The sequence below is a fragment of the Heterocephalus glaber genome, unplaced genomic scaffold (genome assembly GCF_053883595.1).
Source record: "Heterocephalus glaber isolate CG9 unplaced genomic scaffold, H.glaber_assembly_v1.0 deba00001764, whole genome shotgun sequence".
NCBI lineage: Eukaryota > Metazoa > Chordata > Mammalia > Rodentia > Bathyergidae > Heterocephalus > Heterocephalus glaber.
The window spans coordinates 7,983,681-8,003,152 of NW_028258461.1; the positions used below are offsets into that span (position 1 = coordinate 7,983,681).

At 36.0% G+C, this 19,472-nt stretch overlaps 1 protein-coding gene and 1 pseudogene across 8 annotated transcripts in view; one reads left to right on the forward strand and one right to left on the reverse strand.

Moving 5' to 3' along the window:
• Positions 1–19,472, forward strand: part of Fgf13 (fibroblast growth factor 13) — a 514,864-nt gene that overhangs the window by 461,290 nt on the left and 34,102 nt on the right. The gene's annotated exons all lie outside the window — the stretch shown is intronic.
• LOC147821101 (U4 spliceosomal RNA) lies at positions 1,312–1,431 on the reverse strand (annotated as a pseudogene).

The following is a 19,472-nucleotide window of genomic DNA, read 5'->3' on the forward strand; positions in this document are numbered from 1 at the left end:
TGCAGCATTTGGGACACTTTCGCCTTGGGAGTTTCCAGGAGCTAAAAGGAAAAATGAAATGCAGGTTTTTCCACGATGTTTTTGGTGCTCTCTGCAATTCTGACTAGACTCCTAAGTGTGGGGCTCCACCCTCAAGGTTCAACAGTGTAGCAGATTTTGGCTTAAATACCCTATAAGTTCTTAAGATATAATGCCATAAAATGGCGGAAGTACGATGAGTCAGTAGAGGAGATTTTCAATAAGCTTATCATTGCTTTCCCCCCATTTTGATACTATTCATATAAAGTAATATACAAATAGATTTAAGTTAAAGATCAGATTTTCCCATTTAGCACTTTCTATCATCATATTTGATGGAGTTTTTTTAATGTACAGTAGTCTTTTTATATGATCAGTCTTCTATTTGGGAAAGGAAGTAGTTGCCATTTTTGTCGAAGTTATTGTAAACTTCCTTAGTTTAGAAATTGGAAATACAATGAGATTTGATTGTTGCTGTGGTAGGTTACTGTATTGGAATGCTGACATAATAGCATACTGAGTAAGGATGGACAATTATTTGGTTTGTATTTTTACTTTGCTTTAACCAACCATGTTTATTGAGAGTTTTTTTTATTATTACCTGGAGTATTACTATGCATCATTGAATAGGGAGTAAATTAGCCTTTGAGAGGTGTTACAGATGCACATCCTAGCCCTTTTCTAAGTATAACAAATTTTCAAGTAGAAGTGTCATTCACACAATTTGAGTCATTCTTTAATATGATATATAGCTAACATATAGATCTTATCAAATCCAAACTTCAGTAACCAAAACACATTACAAGAATATCAATATCATTTGTATAGAAGTAAAAGTATTGTATATTAAGATTTCTCTTTATGAAATGTATCAAAAAATGGGAGATGTTAACCCACTGATTTATTGACTAAATAGCATCTGGTAGTTAAATCTGTGTTTTATATGTCTCCGCAGTCCTCAGCCTGACGGGTTTCAAACTTCATAGGGTGTTTTCAAGTCAGGGCCCACTGTAAAAAATCCCTGGAAAGTATTACAAGCAAGTTGCTCATTTCTGGCACGTTAGTTAATTACTTCACAAATTTGTTCATCATGTTCCCATTTCACTTTTATAAGCACAGTAACACTTTCTTTTACTGAATGTTACTAACATTTAGTTTCTTAATGAATCAATGACTGTTGCATAGGTTATAAATTAGCATAAGGTTTTAACCAACTAAGTGCTACACGGCTTTTTCAAACATTTTGGGGAACATTAGGGAAAAAATGAACCCAACATGTTTCATTTTTCTATAAATAATATTTTTCTCTTAGAAGTTAAAATTAACCTTTGTTCATAAGAGTAGCAAGACATTTAACAATAATTGCGCCTCCGATAAACCTCATTGGCTACGATACTGCCGCTGCGCAAAGCTAAGATTAGCAAAACATTTAGAAACAATAATATTTTTCATGGAGAGTTCATCTAAGCACTGATGTAGAAGACAATTGTCTTTTGATGAGATTTTATTGAAACTTCATTTACTATTATTTTGATCACTCAACCTATTACCATCTCATCAGAAAGACTGTCTTATTCATAATAACATAATAAAGTACTGTATTTGAATTGTACTTTTTTACTTTGAATTGCAGTTTTGCATTTTGATTTAAATGAAAAGTCCAAATAGGTTCAAATTTTTGAACAAGAACAAAGCAGCAGCTTGACATTCATCGTTTTGTCCTTTTTTTTTTTTTTTCATTCATGACAATTCTATTATTGGGTTGAGTCACAGTGAAAGAGTTCTTTCATTCCAGAAGTTGCAGGTAAATTACCTTTATCTGTTAGTCTGTACTGGCCAGAAAAAAACTAAGAAGCTTTCCTGAAAGATATATGAACTTTTCTTCAGTGGTTTGATGAGTCTAAGTCTTATGTGGAATTCTGGAATCGCTGCTTCTGATATTCTGAGGCAGTCATATAGTCTCCACATGTCTTTGAAAATGTATTTTTTGCTTTTGTGATACTGACAGTAGTTCCCAAGGTGATTGTTTACCTTTAGTGGTCGTTCCATCTTATTCAGTAAGTGCTCCTCTAGACACTTTTATTGTATCTATTTGTGGTGATCAAATGAGTTTCCATACAAACTCAATTGTACTTACTGCTTTTAACAGAAATTTTCTTTTATAAGAATATCTCGTAATTCATTTTCTCTTCAGGTGTGACATTCTGTATTCAAATGAGTTAGGAGATCTTGTTGGATTTTTTTGTCCTACAGTCATTCTGTTCCATCCCCCAAAGTTCAAGGATAGACTCACTGTCTTCACATTTTTATTTAGCAAAAGCCTCTTCAGAAGGTGTTTGGATTGCATGTCCTTAAGTCTATTCCCTGGTTGGACTTCACTAGTTCATTTTAAGTGCAGAGATCACAGATATGTATCAGGTAACATCAAATTATTTTCTTGTCATATTACAACCCTCAGACAAGGCTGTAGAAGTATTATGCTGTAGTGCTTTTCCTTGTGTTTTCCAAGTACAATGTGTTTAATATTTTCCCATACCTCTTTTATTCCCAAATATTCCTTAGAGCGCCTTCTTTTGTATTTCTCATTACACCAAATCATTACTGAATATCCAGTAAGTTCTATAAATGCAGTAAATACATGATAGAAGAAGATGTCACTATCCAAGAGGCTAAAGACTGAGAGAAAATGAATGATTTTCCTCTTTTCCATAATAAGGGATGACTAGATAAGAATGAGACTGTTTAGTAAAGAACCATTTGGAGGCTCAGATTATGTATATTTCCATATGCCTGCATATGTGTTTGTCTTTCTCCCTTCCCCTCATGGAAGCTATGTGTCTAACAAATCTTTGTTATCATTCCAAAATAGTGTTGCATAAAATGTTCTTTGATTAATCATGTCTTGTTTTATACACGAGAAGCACTGGTTGAACTCAGTTGCACTAGGAGTTGTAAAATGGACATACTGATCTAGAAACCCAGAATTGAAGCTCCAGAGCCCTGTTTAAATGAATTATGAAGTTGAACAACTCCCTTCCTTTTTTGAGTTCTCAGTTACCTCAAATATTTAATGATAGTGTTCATTTGATTCCTGTGGCTCCTTGGATCCATTTTGTAAGTAAAAGTAATATCACAATTTTGTATCCATTATTAAATTTTTAATAAAATCCACATCAATGAGTTTGAGTAAAACACAGACCTAATGAGTTCTCCTCAGTACTAGATATACGGGGGGGGGGGATCATCTTTGAACTAGATGGGCTATACTTGGAGAAATGACCAATTATTATCTACTCTTGCTCAAAATAGTGGACATAGGCTTCTGTTGAATCTTTCTCAATTGCAATCTTTTCTTTTTCTCTATCTTTAATTATCTAGTTTATTTATATGAAAGTAACATTAGGATTCCCCTGGGGACATAATTGATTTTGACCAATAAAGGATGATTGCTTGTGCATTCTAATTGCCTCCCCTTAATGGTCCTGCTCTTCCTCCCATTGAGCTATGGAAAATGTTACATTTCTGTGGTCTGTGACTCATATAACAGATGAATGTATAAATGGTGTCAAAATACAGCAATTTACAGAATGTAAAAGGAGGTAGACAGCTTTTAAAAATGATAAGGTACGTAAGTAGATATTTCTAAACTGAAAAATACCTCACTTGGGCCTAGAAATATGCTTTTATGGAGCACTTAGTTATTAAGTCATGTAATGAGGGCTTATTTGCCAGTCTATTTCTTTGCCTCAATGATAATAGCCCAGAAAACAAATCAAATGTTCTTCAAAGTGAAATATCATTACCCAATATAACAAGAGAAAATACATGATTTCCTTCTGTGTTAATATGTGAGTTTTCTTTGTTGCCGATTTGTTTAGTTTCCCACATAGTGCAGGCTTCCAAACATTTGTTATTTTCTTTTCATGCAATTTGAATTAATGTGGGTAATTGTGATAGTTAGAGGCTTTACTCTCTCAGATGGTAATTATCCAATCTATAGTTTCATTTCAGAGGCAGTAAAACAGTATTAGAACAGTCAATATTTATCAGAAAAGATGTCTGAGTAGTACTGAATATATATGGCATGTAATCATAGACGAATTAAAACAGTTTACTCCCAGAGTTATCTTAATTCTGTCCTATGGTAGCAGGTCTTATTAGTGTTGCTACAGACTGTCAGCAAACCTATGATATATTCATGCGAATCTCTTTCTTCTATGAGTTTGTCATAATTGCTGAGAATTCATATTTTGAGCAAGAAAACATGCTTGAGCATTCTTGTTAGCAGATAAAGTATCTAAGCATTGGTAATCTGAAGGGGGAGGAACTGCTAAAGCAGTAGGTTTGACTTCGTTTTGTTCATTTCTTTTTATTTAATTTTGTTAGGTATCAAAAATGCCCATGTTTGGAATTTCTAAAAATTAAATTCAGAGAGTTCTGTCTTATTCTTTCACAAGTGAGCTAGGAAAAGCCATTTCATAGTTTACAGACTCCTTTCATTGGTCTCTAAATGGCAGTGAAATTAAAGATAACTTTTAGAGGACATGGTCTTTCATAAAATTCTTATTTATGTACAAATTATTTCATTTTAGGGAACGACTGATCGATATTCCCATGTCCCTTTCTAAAAATATATTTTGAAGATGGAAATTTGTATAACTCTGTCAGGAACTATGAAGAGTCAGTCCATTTAATTTGCAGGACAATGCTGAGAAGTTCTGTGATGTACCTTTGCAGTGTCAGCACACCCCTCCCCTCCTCTCCCCCTCCTCCCTTCCTGTCTCCTTTCCTTTTCCTTTTCCTTTTCTTTTCTTACTTAGAGAGATAGCCGAGCTCAATGGTACAGCTTTTGGGGGACACTGCAGATATGCTGGAAACATAGTAATACATGAAATTTTCCATTTCATGATCAATTTATAGATATATACAAGAAGGAATTACAGTGGTAGCCACAGTCGTGTTTTCCATATATATAGGGTCACAGAAAACAGAAGTAGAGGGCAACCTTCTTGAAACCAAGTACAGGCACTGTAAGCATGGCTATCCTATTGCTTGCCCATTCTGTGGCTTCAAGCACGGTATCTGACATTTGGGAATTTCAGAATACAAAAATAAAAACGTAGTATTATCTTTTCCTGGAGTAAAACGAGATTACTTATTTGAATTATCTATCTTATGTACATGCCTGATAAATGTCTGCATCCTCATGGTTTGGTGGAGTGAACATTCTTGGTCTATGTAACAAAAGTTCTGAAAAGATATCTTGGGGCTCATGTAATTGCAGAATCTAAAATTTAATATTATCTTAGAAGCAGCTTATGGAAAAGCAATGAGGGTTTTTTAGACATGTTATGAAACATTTTGTAAAGAAAAACATCTCTTGTGGGTGCTTTGTTACCTTGTTTTTATTTGGTTCAGTGTATTTCTTTGTTCTTTAGAGACTGAAAGTTCTTCTGAGTTAAATGAGTTGAGAGTATCACTGGAAAAAATGCTACACTTATCCGAGTTCATGTTTTATAATATAGGTCTGTGATTATTTCAGAACAGTGACTTTCCAAGGCTCATCTGTCCAGCATTAAGCTCATATGTTACAGTAATAAATGTGCACAAAGAGGGTATTTTGAGAGGCTCACAGTTGTAGCCTCTTCTTTCTAGGGGCCTGAGAGAAGTGTGAATGGAATTTGCCATGTATCAGAAAGGAGCAAAGGGTGTATTGTAGCTACTAAAAGAAAATTTGATATGACTGACTCTAACAACTTAGTTATCCATATCAAGGAATAATTTTTATTTGGAAAAACTACTTTATTTCCTAAGATATCATTGCATAGTTTATTATTATTCCTGGTGTTCCTGTTTGGGACATGTTGTATCAGTACATGACTATAACAGGTAGTACATAATATAGTGAAATATGAAAAGCTATTGTAAAAGGATTAATTAAAATTGAAGAATGGGCTAGTTTTAAATATTCATCATATTCCAAACCATGTAAATTTCTGATCAGCTGATTTGTGGGGAAGAGGTCATAGTCTTGTGAATTCATTATAAGATAAACATGAGTTTCTCCACAAAGATGTTCTACTTTTTTAAAATTAATTTTATTGGTACATTTTAGATATACATAATAATCACATTAATCATAGGAAATTTGTACCTATACATGATATATCTTGATTCTTCTTTTTTTCCTATTTCCCTCGCCTCCCTTCAACCCCTCTTCCCCTTCTTATTTACAAAAGCTTTGTTTCCATTTCCCCCCCTTCTATTCTCTTTTTTTCCCTTTTTTCTTCTCTTCCCCCATCCTCTCTCTTGTTGCCCTTCCCATTTGAACATTTTCTTCCTATTTCACAATATCTAGTATATGCTTAGGTCCTTAATACTTTCGGTTTCTCATACGAGAGAAACCATGTGATATTTGAACATGTGTGTCCAATTTATTTCACTTAAGAATATGGTTTCAAGGAGCATCCATATACCTAGAAATGTCTCAAGTTTATCTTTCTTTGTGGCAGAGTAGTACTCCATTGTATAAAAAGCACATCTTCTTTATCCATTCATTGGTTGATGGTCATTTGGGCTCTTTCCAAGATTTAGTTGTTACAAAATCTGCTGTTATAAATACGGATGTGCATATATCACTGTGCTATGATGCTTTTAATTCTTTCAGAAAGATTCCAAAAAGGGGAATAGCTGAATCTAGTGGAATCTCCAGTTTTATTTCTTTTTGAGGAATCACGACTCTGATTTCCACAGTGGTTGCACCAGTCTATACTCCCACCAGCAGTGAAGAAGAGTTCCTTTTTACCCATAGCTCAGTCAGCATTTGTTTTTTGTTGATTTATTGATAATAGGCATTCTTTTTGGAGTGAGGTGGAATCTCAGTGTTGTTTTCATTTGCATCTCTCAAATGAGCAGTGATATTGAACATTTTTTCATATGTTTATTTGCTGTTTCTACTTCTTTGTCTGAGAAATGTCTGTTCATTTCAGATGCCCATTTTTGAATTGGGTCTTTAAATTTGGGGAGTCTAATTTTTTTTGAGTTCTTTATTTTTTCTAGATATTAGTCCTTTGGCTAAGGAATAAGTAAAAAAATTTTCCCACTCTGTGGGTTGTCTCTTCACTCTGGTGGTGGTTTCTTTTTATTATTTTTAATTTTATTGGTACATTTTAGGTATACAATATAATGACATACATGATTGGGAAGGTTATCAGCTTTTGCATTCAGAAAATGTAACCATGTACCTTTACAGCCTCCATGTTTTATAGCTTCTGTAACCGAGAACACATCTGTGGCTTTCTTGAGTCAATGAGGCACAGTGGTGAAGAAAACATGTGTTCATGGAAATCAATCTTTAACTGGACATTTAATGGGTTTTCCAAATACATTAATCTCATCCTTTTATTTATTTAATTATTTCCAGATACTGAGGATTGAACCAAAGTCTTTCATCCTCAGCCATTTTTTATTTATTTTGAGACAAGGTCTCACTAAGTTGCCCAGGCTGAGCTCAAACTTTGAATCCTACTGCCTCAGCTTGCCAAGGTGCTGGGATTACAGGTATGCACCACCATGCCAAGTTCAGCCATTTTTCAAAACATACCTTTGAACTCCTCATAGTCCCTTAAACCCAGCATGTTCCTTAGTTTAAACTCACTCTGTTTTCTTAAGCTGCTGGGCTTGGTAGGCCAGGGACTAGGTAGCTGCAGGTTCACTGTGCCATAAACGTTTCAAGTATGGAAGTGTTTTTCAGCTTTTTCTTCCTTGTGTCTTTTTCTGCTGTCTCCAGTCTCAACTCACTTCCCCACCTCAGATGCTTCTCTGCTAAGCCATTTCACTGCATACTGAAAATGTTTCTATTCACTCAAAATAATTATTTTGTTGGACCAAACTACTTAATAGTAACGATGCTTTAACAACTATCGTCTGTTTTCTCCATGATTTAGCAGAAGCTTGAATTATTTAAAATTGCAGATTGTGAGGGAACAACAGCAGCAACAACAAAAACCCTCTTGTAGGTAGGACTCGGTATCATTTCTTGGCTCCCATTCCCTATCAAAGATGAATATATCCCCAAGATATTCAAAACGGTTATTATGACATAGGGGAATCATATGCAACTCTTCTTCTTATGCCACTTTCAAATTTCTAAAGTTAACTTTATCGCATTACCTTTTGAAGAGGAAAAAAGCAAAACATTGGATCCTTGAGACAGTATCTTACCTCAATTTTCCACTTCCCTTTATTTGTGTAGACATTGATCTAATTTCTGGCAGTGCCCTTAAGATTAGGGGATAAGAATTACCTTCAAAAAAGAGGAAAAGAATAATAAACATACAAATTATGAGAATTTTCCTTTTACAGAATTTTTGTTATATGTATTACATATTATAGAGTTAAAATATATCACAGAAGTATTGTGATTTCTCAAGATTTTCATTTAAAAAATCATGAGTAGTTCAAGTTCCAGAAAGATTTAGATTTAATTTATCTTTTGTCTTGCAGTTGAGTAAATGCTATTTCTTGGACTAAATGACCAAGATTTAAAAAAGAAAATCTGTTTCTATCAAACATTTTTTTTGGAGCTAGTCACAACAAATGAGCTTTACTTTTACATCATATGAAGTTTAACGTGCTTCACTGGGGAAAGGGAGCATAAGAGAGAGTATGCATAGAATTCATAAGCTCATGGCAAAACAAGTTAGCAAACAGCAAACTGAAAGGAATGATCATAATAAACACTTTCCTTAACCAATGATTCCACTTTCTTTTATTTTTTTCTTGCAGTTCCGGGGATCAAACTCAGGACCTTGCGTTTGCAAGGCAGGCACGGTGCCACTGAGCTAAATCCCCGGCCCTGGTTCCACTTTCTGTGTCTTCCACCATTATTAATTAATAGGCAACAGCCCAGACCTGGTTTAAATCCACAGCTGTGCCAACTCTGTGTCGGTACTAGTGCTGCTGGAGAAAAATACAAGCACACTACCTAAATTCATCACCTACAGGTGCCACCCTTGTCCCTCGCTAAGCCTTCTACTCAAAAAAATTATTGCATTTGTTTTCTCATCTAAAATATAGAGATAATAACCACTCCTCATAGGGTTGAGAGATCTAAGTGTGTTATCATATATGAACAGTGTCTGCCACCTAGTAAGTGCTTAATTTCTTCTCTTTCTCCCTCCCCTCTTTCTCCTTCTAATATTGGTATTATTAGAATTCCCCCAGTTAAATTACTTTTCTACACAACCTTGGTGACATTTTGTACTTTCTCTTGAAATCCTGAATATTTCCTTCCCTTATTCATGGTAAAAGTTTTTTTAATTCACAGGGAAAACAGAAATTCAGAGCAAAATTTCCTTGTATTCCTACCACCATATCTAGTTACCCACCTATATCTGTGTCTCTATACTCTGTATTGTTTTCTATAATTATGGATTGTTTTCCTATTCTTTTATAACATCAACATTTATAATTTTGTACAAGATTCAACCCTATATCTCTTACTCCAGTTTATGAGTCCAGAAACTGTTCACTCTTTCTTTCTCTCCTTCTTCTTCCTCTCTTCCCTCTCCCTCCTCTCTGTCACCACATTTTTCTCTCTACCATGCCATCCCCACTAACACACATTCAAATTTCTCCCATTTAAATAAGAAATAATTTCCCTTTATTATATATCCCTCACTAGCAACTACTCCCTTTATCAGTTTACACAGTCTACACAGTAAAACCCCGCAAAGAATTACATGCTACTTGCATTTACCTCATCCTCTGCCATTCTTTCTTATACCTATTCCATTCCAGGCTTTTACCCCCTATTGTTTTATATAATTACTCTTCTCAAAGTCATTAGTGATCTCCACATTTCCCAACCTAGTGTCTGGTCCTCAATACTCCTCTTATTTGACCTAATGGTGATGGCTAATGCAGTTTATCAGACTTCCTCTCAAAAGCACTTTGTTCCCTTGGATTCCAGGACACTTTATTTTCCTTCTACCTAGCTACAAATCCTTCTAAGTCTCCTTTACTGGCTCTTTCTTATCTTCCTCACCTTTAGCCTTTGGTAGACACAAAGACCCAGTTCTTGAATCTGCTCTTTTCTCTATGTACCTGTACTCTCTTGATTACCACTCACAGTTTCACATGTTGGTGACTCCTCAAATTTTCTAGTCTAGACCTCTTTCCTAAAGTTCAAAGACATACTTTCAACTGTTTCCCTAGGATCTCCATTTGGCATCTTTCAATTAACAGGTCCAGCTGGGTGTGGTGGTGCATCCCTGTAATTACAGCACTTGGGAGGCTGAGGCAGGAGGATTGCCTTGAGTTCAAGGCCAGCCTGGGCTACACAGTGAGTTCAAGCCCAGCTGGAACTACACAGGGACACCCTGTCTAAAAAAAAAACAGTCCAAAATAGAAATGTTCATACCCCTTCCCTAAATACTGTATGTCCACAGCCTTTACAGTCTTCTCCATCTCTGTAAATTGTAACCTATTCTCCCAGCTGCTTAGCTCAACATTTTTTGGAGGTATCATTGCCTTTTCTCTTTCTCTAGCATTTCATACCTAATGCATCAGCAAAATTTGGCTCTCTTTTGAAACATATATTCCAAAACCAAATCAGTTCCCATCATGCCTGTTTTTACATTTTGAGTCTACCTTCTCACATGTCAATAATTGTCAGAACCTCCTAGTCTCCCTGCTTCCATCCTTCTACCTCCCCTGCTCTATGTTGCACAAGGTTATTGTCTTAGTTACTTTTCTCATTGCTGAGGTAAAATTCTTATTTTACCATCCATTAAAGGAGGAAAGGTTTATTTTGGTTCACTGTTTGCAGAGGTTTCATTCCATAATTGGCTGGCTCCAAGGCATGGTGGCATGGCAGAGGGGCGTCACAGAAGAGAAACAGTTCATGGCAGGCAGAAGGCAGCAAAAGCAGCAAGCAAAAAAGCAATGACCCTCTCTCTGTCCCTTACGTCCTATCCAGGCTACCCGCCCACCCTTAAGGAAGGTAGCACTCACACCCAATATGGGGCAACTTTAGTCTTAGCATCACACCATGAATTAATCTCAGCATCACATCCTTGATCCCACCGTCACATGCTCAAATCCACCCACCTCTGAAAGCCCCACCTATGACCACATGAGGCTTTGAGAAAATATCTAGATACAAACCACAACAGTTAGACTTTTCAAATGTAAGCCAAACCACGTAGGAACTCTTGTGTTCAGATTCTTCCAGTGGATTTCTCAAAAGTTCTTAGTATGGACTCTAAGGCCCTCCATGATGTGACTCATCTCTGTGACTGCACCTTCTAATACTTAGAGCTCCCTACTTGCCACAAAATATGCTCTACTCTCATTGACCTTCCTCCTGTTCCTTCATCACAACATGACAAGCTCTGCTCAGGGCATTTGCACTAGCTGCTCCTTCCACAGGGACTCTTCTTTCCCACTGCTCATTTCCTCATGCCTTCATATCTCTGTTCAGATATCACTTTATCAAAGAGGCTTCCTTCACTGCTTAATTTTTTAAAAAGCACTTTGTCACTATCCTTTTTCATCTCCCATTATCTATTATTTATATATATCCATAATTTATACAGCACATATAAATGGGTCATCATGTTGAATACATATTGGTTGATTAGAGTGTTTATTTGTATACAGTTCCTGTTCTATATCTGTGGCTTCTACATTCATTGATGTAACCAACTGCAAATAGAAAATACTAAACAAAAGTTGTATCTGTTCAGAACATGTACAGACATTTTTTCTTGTCATTATCCCTTAAATAATACAGAGTAACAGCTGTTTATATAGCATTTAGATTGTATTAGGTACCATAAGTAACCCAAGGATGATTTAAAGTACATGGGACCATGTGCATAGGTTATATGCAAATTTCATATCATTTTAGATAAGGGACTTGAGCCTCTGAAGAGAGTCCTGGATTTAATCCCCTGTAGGTTCTGAGCGAACAGTGGTGCTGTCTATATCTGCACACTAGAATAAAATTATTTGCAGGCAAGATTTGGGGGTTTTTTTTCATTCTGGTTGAATGAATATGTATGTATTTGCATATTATCTGCCTCTACTAGATGTCAACTACTTGAGGACAGAGTCTTTATTTTGTACAGTATGTGGCATACAGTAGATGCTTAATAAATATGTGTTGAAATAATTATTTCAGGCATTGAAACACCTTCCAAGAATAATGTTTAAACTCAATATGATGGATAAGTATCCAAGTACTATATAGGAATATTGTGCTGATAAGTTGCCTGTGCTTTGAAGATTCTTAATTTCACTCTACCTGTTGATTTGAAAATTCTGATTTGCCCAAAGACAGTCAAATATGAAAACTGAAGGTTTTGCTACTATGAAGATTGCTCTGTATGAAGCAGAGACTTCATTCAACCTGTTTTAATATTAAGCAACTAGAGTCTAGCTATTGGTTATTTTCTTGTGTGCTGATGTTCGTTGCTAGAGAACATTCTGAACATTTATGTATACACTAATTTTTACTAAGAGTTATCTAACCAGCTGTTATCTTTTTAATGCCCTTTATGTTGGTGGTGGCTGTGATGCGTGTGTGCCATGGCTGAAGAACAATGTTGAGATTTGCTGTTCTATTCACACATACACACCACACAGCTCTCCCCTGACTAATGAAGAATTGTGAGGGGCTGGGAATTTAGCTCAGTGGTTCTGGGGCCTACCGCCTGCCGCACAAGTGCAAGGTCCTGAGTTCGAACCCTGGTACCAAAAAAAAAAAAAAAAGAATTATGAAATGGATCATTCTTATAGGGTATGTTTAAAGAGATGTAATTTCATCTATTTCCTAGATTAATTCAAAGAATGCTGACTCATTTGTGTGGGTTCTGAGATGATCTGTTTAAAAGGAAATGATATATAATTATTATCTCAATTCTTTGCAGATAAATTTAAGTTATTGGGGGATTCCAGAAAACTTTGTTTATAGGTGCTTTTTAAATGTAATTTTTATTTTATAGTAAAATGAAAAGAAACTCACGATCCAGAAATTTTAGTGTCTATTACCTAGATGCCTCTCTCTGTATATATAAACATATACGTACTTAATTGTACATTAATATTGATAATTCTAAGCAACAATTCCCCATGACTGGAGGTTTTACTTTCTATGGTTTCAAGTTGCTCTCAGTCAAATGCAATCTGAAACTATTAAATGGAAAATCTCAGAAATAAACCAAATTTTAAATATATTAAATATATGATTATAATGTCTTATTATTTTTAAATTTTTACTGTGCCTATTTTATAATTGATTATAGTTATGTATAGGGAAAAACATAGAAGTACAGTGTTTAATAGAGTTCACTACTATCTGAGGTTCCAGTTATCCATAGAACATTCTAGAATATATCCCCCATGGGTATGGGAGACCATTCTATGTGCTATTCTGTAACTTGCTTTTTTAATTTGTACTGTGTGAACGTAATTCTGGGTCAACAAATGTACGTTTTTTTAAAAGTTATATAGTATTCTGTTGTGTTGTATGTACCATAATTTGCTTGCCAGTGTTGATGAATTGTTTCCTTTGTTTTTGTCATAAAACACTTCCGTGTTGAATATCCTTATGTATACATCACTGTAATTTGATTTGCAAGTTTTAAAGGTTTTTTTTCAATGTCATTATTTTATACTCCTTTGTATAAAGAAACTGTTAAAAACGGTTCACCCCTTTTCTGTTTTTGTTATTCTAAATTTTAATGTAGTGAAATTGAATAAATGAGATTTTACTCTGCACATTGCCCAGAAGCTAAAAGGATACTCAGAGGGAATGAAAGAGCTCATTAACAAATAGAGCTATTTAAATTAAAGATCAAGTCTGTTGAACATTTCCACCTAAATATACCAATTTGATTTTCTTGACATTTTTTGTTATATTTGATGTTGACAATAAAAACTTTGGAATATGCTATACTTTCTGCATCCATGCATATTCAGGTTTGAAAATGAAAGAAAAATATGATAACTGTGCATGTAGAACTTCCCACCTACGCACTTCTTTCCTTTCTGATTCTGACACTTCAGCCTTTGAAATAGTTCCCATGAGCAATACTGAGATGCAGACTATTTAGATCTAAAGGAAAAAATACAAGATCTTCTGCTGATTATTTCTAGCACCTGGAAACCTCTTTTAAAAGAGTGCTGAAATGCAAATCATACTGTTATTTGTTATGCACACAGGAGAAATCCTGATGTATTTAGGGAGAAGGAGTAGAAATTTAGAGATAGTAAGGACAGGGTTGAGGAACGAAACCCGCATCCCCATTAGTAAAGTGACCTATTTTCAATATATTCTTATCAACTAGCATGTAGTTTGCATGCCATTTTCATGCAGAAGTATTGCATTTTATTCTCAGCATTTAGAAGATGCCAAGCAAGGTAGGAAAAGAGAGATTTCTTTGTTGAAAAAGGTCAACAATTGGCATCCAGTGAAGGGCTTATTAGTAATTATTGAAACGGATTGGATCCTTGTAACATTCTCTTGTCTTGCACCACATAGAGCCAGTCTAAGTCCACAGATATTTCTTTCCTACTTTTCCAAAACTCGCCAAAATAGCTATATGATTTTCCCATCATATTATCAAAGAATCAATACAATGAATGGCCTTACAGGTCAACCACTCTCCCCAAAGTAGGGCTGCACTTGCCTTTCAGAGGTAAGCGCCACCCCGCTCTGTTTTTCTCTCCATCTCTCTGTCTCTCTCTACCTCTCCCCCCTTTAGAATTCTATCCCTTCCCAAAGCCATGTGAACCTAGATACATCATTATCATTTTGTCTGCATATTTATTATTTCCCAAGATATTGGCTTCTTCCTACTGGTGTACACATAATCTAGGACTCCACATTCTGAAAAGTCCTTCCTGAAACTCTCTTTCATACTCTGACTTTACCTGTCTCTTTCCTTTGATCCTTAACAGCCAACTTTACCTTTGCTTTCATTTTTCCATTTACTTCCTAGCTTCTCGGCCTTCCTCATTTTATTTTCTGCCCTTATCTCCATCTGTCAAGTCCTCTTGCTGTGGTCACCAGGGGCCTTTAAGTTAAACTCATTGTTCCCTTCAGTCCTTACTTTATTTTTTCTTTCTGCAGCATTGGATCATGTCAGTTACTTCCTCTTCATTAAAAACAGCTCTTTTCTTGGCTTTCATAACACTGCTTTCTCTCTGCCATTTATCTTTTAATTTTTCTTCTTCATCTTTTCTTACAATGTTTGGTTTCTTCCCTACTCGCAGTTTCTAGACTCCATGTTGTCTTCTATTCTACTTCTTAAACCCATTCTTGTGGTTTCTATTACTATCTGTACACAGACAGCTTCCCTCTGGAGAGCCAGACTTATAAACCCAACTGGCTACTGCACATTTGCCTATTACTAACAGTACTTCATACTCCAAATAGCCAACAATGGAGCCATTATCTCTTTCTCTGCAGCAGAACAGAATAACCTTCCTGCTCACTCTCTGGCAATAACCTTTTGATGTCCTGGAGTTAAGCAAGCTCCAGCATCATTAATAAATGATACATACTACTTGCTTGCAGTAGTTAAGATGTAGGGCCCTGCCAGCTTCTGTGGGTTTGAATCCCAGGTCAGATGCTTATAAGGGTTATGATTTGTGGCAAAGGAGTTACTTTTTCTGTCTGTTAGTTTTCTCATCTGTAAAATGGTGTGACTATAGTACAAACCAGTAGGGTTCCTGAGAGGATTCAAGAAGATAATACATACACAGAATTTACACTGCTAAGTGTATTCAGTTAATGCTTGATATTATTTGTTGTTAACAGTCTGTATAATGACATGTTGACTTCAGGGTAATATATAGCAGCAAATAATTGTCAGAAGACTTCAGGGATCCTATCTTGTATTAAATTGTCATATTTTGATTTTACTAAGTCAACTTTATAATATTCATATAAAGTTCAAAAGCATAGTTATTTGTCAGGACAGAGTGATCCACAAAGCCACAGTCTGCCCTCATCAGCCAGTGTTGATGACTGAAGCACAACAGTTCAAAAGAAAAAGGTCACCAAGCCATCCACTGCGAACAAAACCCCACAGCTGAGGAGAGCCAATTTGGAGTGGAATGCTGACCCAGCTGCTGTTGGGAGACCCTGGTCTGCACTCTATCTGTGTGCTTACTGAAGGAGCGCAGGGCAGGGTTTCCCATACAGAGGGCACAGGCTACCACCGCATGGCAAAAGCTAGCGGAGACCCCATTTCAAACCATTTCATGTGGAATCTACTCCACCAAACCAGTGCTTCATGAAAGTTCAACTAGTATGCTCATAAGAAGAAACAACTTTGATGTCTCTTCACATAATGCTGAAAACATCCTTATAACTCCTACAGTCTTAGGTTGAACAAAATTATTGGTTTCAAGTTGAGTCTCTCCCTTCCCCTCCCTCTCTCTCTCCCTCCCCTCCCTCTTGCTGTCCCTCTAAGATAAAGACTGTCTCTCTCACCACTGGTTTTGTGCATGTTTATGTTTTTGTGCATTTTTATGTTTATTGATGAAATGCTATTTGTAGAAAATTTGGAAAATAGAAAAGTTTTCCTAACCAAAGAAAATCAGTGTTAACATTGTATTATAGATCCTAAGTGGCTGGTTCGTATCCATCTTTCTCTCTCTCTCTCTCTCTCTCTCTCTCTCTCTCTCTCATATGTTCTCTCTTATAGTTAAAGATATATAGTTATTTGGAATTACTGTGCATACTATATTTAAAGGCTGCTTTCTTTTCATTATCATGAATACTACCTCATATATTAAAATATTATTAATCATCATTTGGATGACTGAATAGTAATAGTGTTGTTTTCTGTTTGTTTCATTTTGTTTTTATGAGCCAGAAATTGTTCACCTCCAGCTGTATATAAGATCTATGTCTAAATAAGGCACTTGGATCACAGAAAAAGTGTTAGGAGACTGAATGGTTAATAATGATCTTTTGCTTACAAGTTATGTATAGTCATATATAATAGTAGTGGTTTACATCTTCCCGAAGTTGCCCTGTGAGATATTCAGGGAAGGGAATACTATTGTGTCCTTACATATAGTAAGTAGATGTTCAGAGAGATTACATGGTTTTCCAAAGAACACACAGTTAATAAATAAGAGGAACTGGATGTGGCTAGATTCGAACAATAACACACTTTTCCTTTTAGGAATGCAAATGTGCTGTGTATTGTACCTAGAAAAAAATATTCTCGGTTGTTAGATTCTTGTTGGTGATGTTTGTGTTGTGATTTAGCAACTCTGGCTTTTGTTGAAATAAAGAAAATCCACTGCTTTTGTTGAACAGTTTAGGGAGTATAGACCAATGATGGTGAGCCTTTTAGAGCTTTCAAAGATACAAACAGCCTGCTGCAGCGTGTGTGCCATAGGTTCGCCACCACTGGTATAGACTAGTGTCATTCAGAGTTTGAACATCTTGATTTCAAAAAATGGATAAGCAGGTTAAGAAATTCAATTGACATAACGGGATCATAGGACAAAACTTCCCTATCAAAACATCTTAAAGGTAGAGATTCATGTTAAAATAACAAGACAATGGGAAGGAGTCCCTTCACACCTAATCAACTGGGAAGCAGATGATGCTGTGTCTTCCTTTTCCATATCAGCTCAAATTTAATTGATGATATTATTGTTCCCATTTTTTCTCTTCACAGTAGATTGTCATTCTTTTTATCTTAAAATAGCACCATTTCCTGTCCTGTTTTATCCTGGTGTCTATTTAAAAAGTGGTTAGGTATGCACACTTTAGCCACTTGTTTTACATTAAGGGTAAAGACTATTTTTTTCAAGAATTAACTGTTATTATGCCTCAGCTAAACTGACTTCCTCTAATGAGCACTTATGGAATACTGTACTGAAACTTTATCAACTGCAAAATAATCTACTGTATATTATTCATTAATGAGAATGAAATATTTGTATATTATCCCTTTGCTCAGAGTCAATGCTGACCTAACTACTAGATGCTCAGTACTTGGGATACATTTCCAAAGGCCCAGCCAGAAGAGTATGTTGTAGATACACAGATTGGAAATGGTTTTGAAACCTTCTAAAATTATTTTTCCTGTGTCTGCTTAAGAGGCACAGGTATCAACTCAACCACTATCTCCTCAAACCAATCAGGAATTGTACTAATAACTGTAAGCAATGGTAATGGCTGTTCAGTGTACAGGGATGCAATTGACTTAATTACATAGTCAGATCAAGAATAACTTGAGTTTATAAGAGTCATGGCTTGAACCAAATGCCAGGTAGGTGTAGAATCACCACAATAATTGGAGGAACATTGACACCCCAGTTTCCAGGCCTCACAGGACCAGGGAGAGTTAGCCTGGCTTTGTTCCTTTTAATTAGTTGGGAATGAAGCAATTTTAGGCTTAAATGAGATGAAAATCTTGCCTTGGGGTGATCTCTGGAAACTCTGAGATAGAATTTACTCTCCAGGGCTGCAAGGCTGTGAAGGGACTAAAGGAGCAAACTCTAGTAGGACATTAAGAACCCCTTTCCTGCAAACAGAGAGCTTAGCTGTATTCCTACTTCCAGGGAGCTCCTTGGCACCAGCATGCCATTGAGTGTCAAGGTCAGTGAACACTGACTTTAAAAACAACATAGTAATAAAAGTGTGGAGGAGTGGGGAAGAAGGTGGGAGAGCATAGAGGGTAATTTCTTGCTTATCCTTTCATTTCTTTGCACTTCTCTGAGCCAAACTAGGTGGTATATAGTGTATTGTCTGAATTCTTTGAGGCAGACCATTGTTGGCTAGTAGTACAGAGAGGTCCACCTCTCTTTCTCTCTCTCTCTCTCTCTCTCTCTCTCTCTCTCTCTCTCCCTCTCCCTCTCCCTCTCCCTCTTCCTCTCTCCCTCCCTCTCTCTCTCCTTCTCTGTTTCCCTCTCTCTCTCTTCATCTCTCTCTTCATCTCTCCCTATTTCTTGGTCCTTTTGCCTCTACTTCTTTTAAAAGAGGTAAAATAGTTTTTCTTGGCCCTATATGGGAAATCCTCCTGGCATTTTCTAACTGCCAAGTGTTCTATAACCAGCCATCTGTGGAAGGATTATTTTCTTAAGTTAATTCTTTAATTTATTTGTTCTCTGTCTCTCTCCTTCCCTCCCTCTTCCTCTGTCTCTTGCTCTCTCTTTCATTAGTGTTTAAAGATTAATGGTAATTGATCTCTCTTGTAACAACTTCATTTTTTTCAGGTGAGCTTTATTGTTTGCTTTTCTGAATGTTTTTTCCTAAAATCCCTGAAATGAGGTCAATTTCACTGAAACAAAGGAATGATGTGTCTTTTAAAGACTATAGATACCTAATATAGCATTGCAGACCTGACTAATAATTTGGAATAGCTTTGAGCTTTTTAGGACCCCCTGGCAAAAAGAAAAAATATAAGATGGGCTCG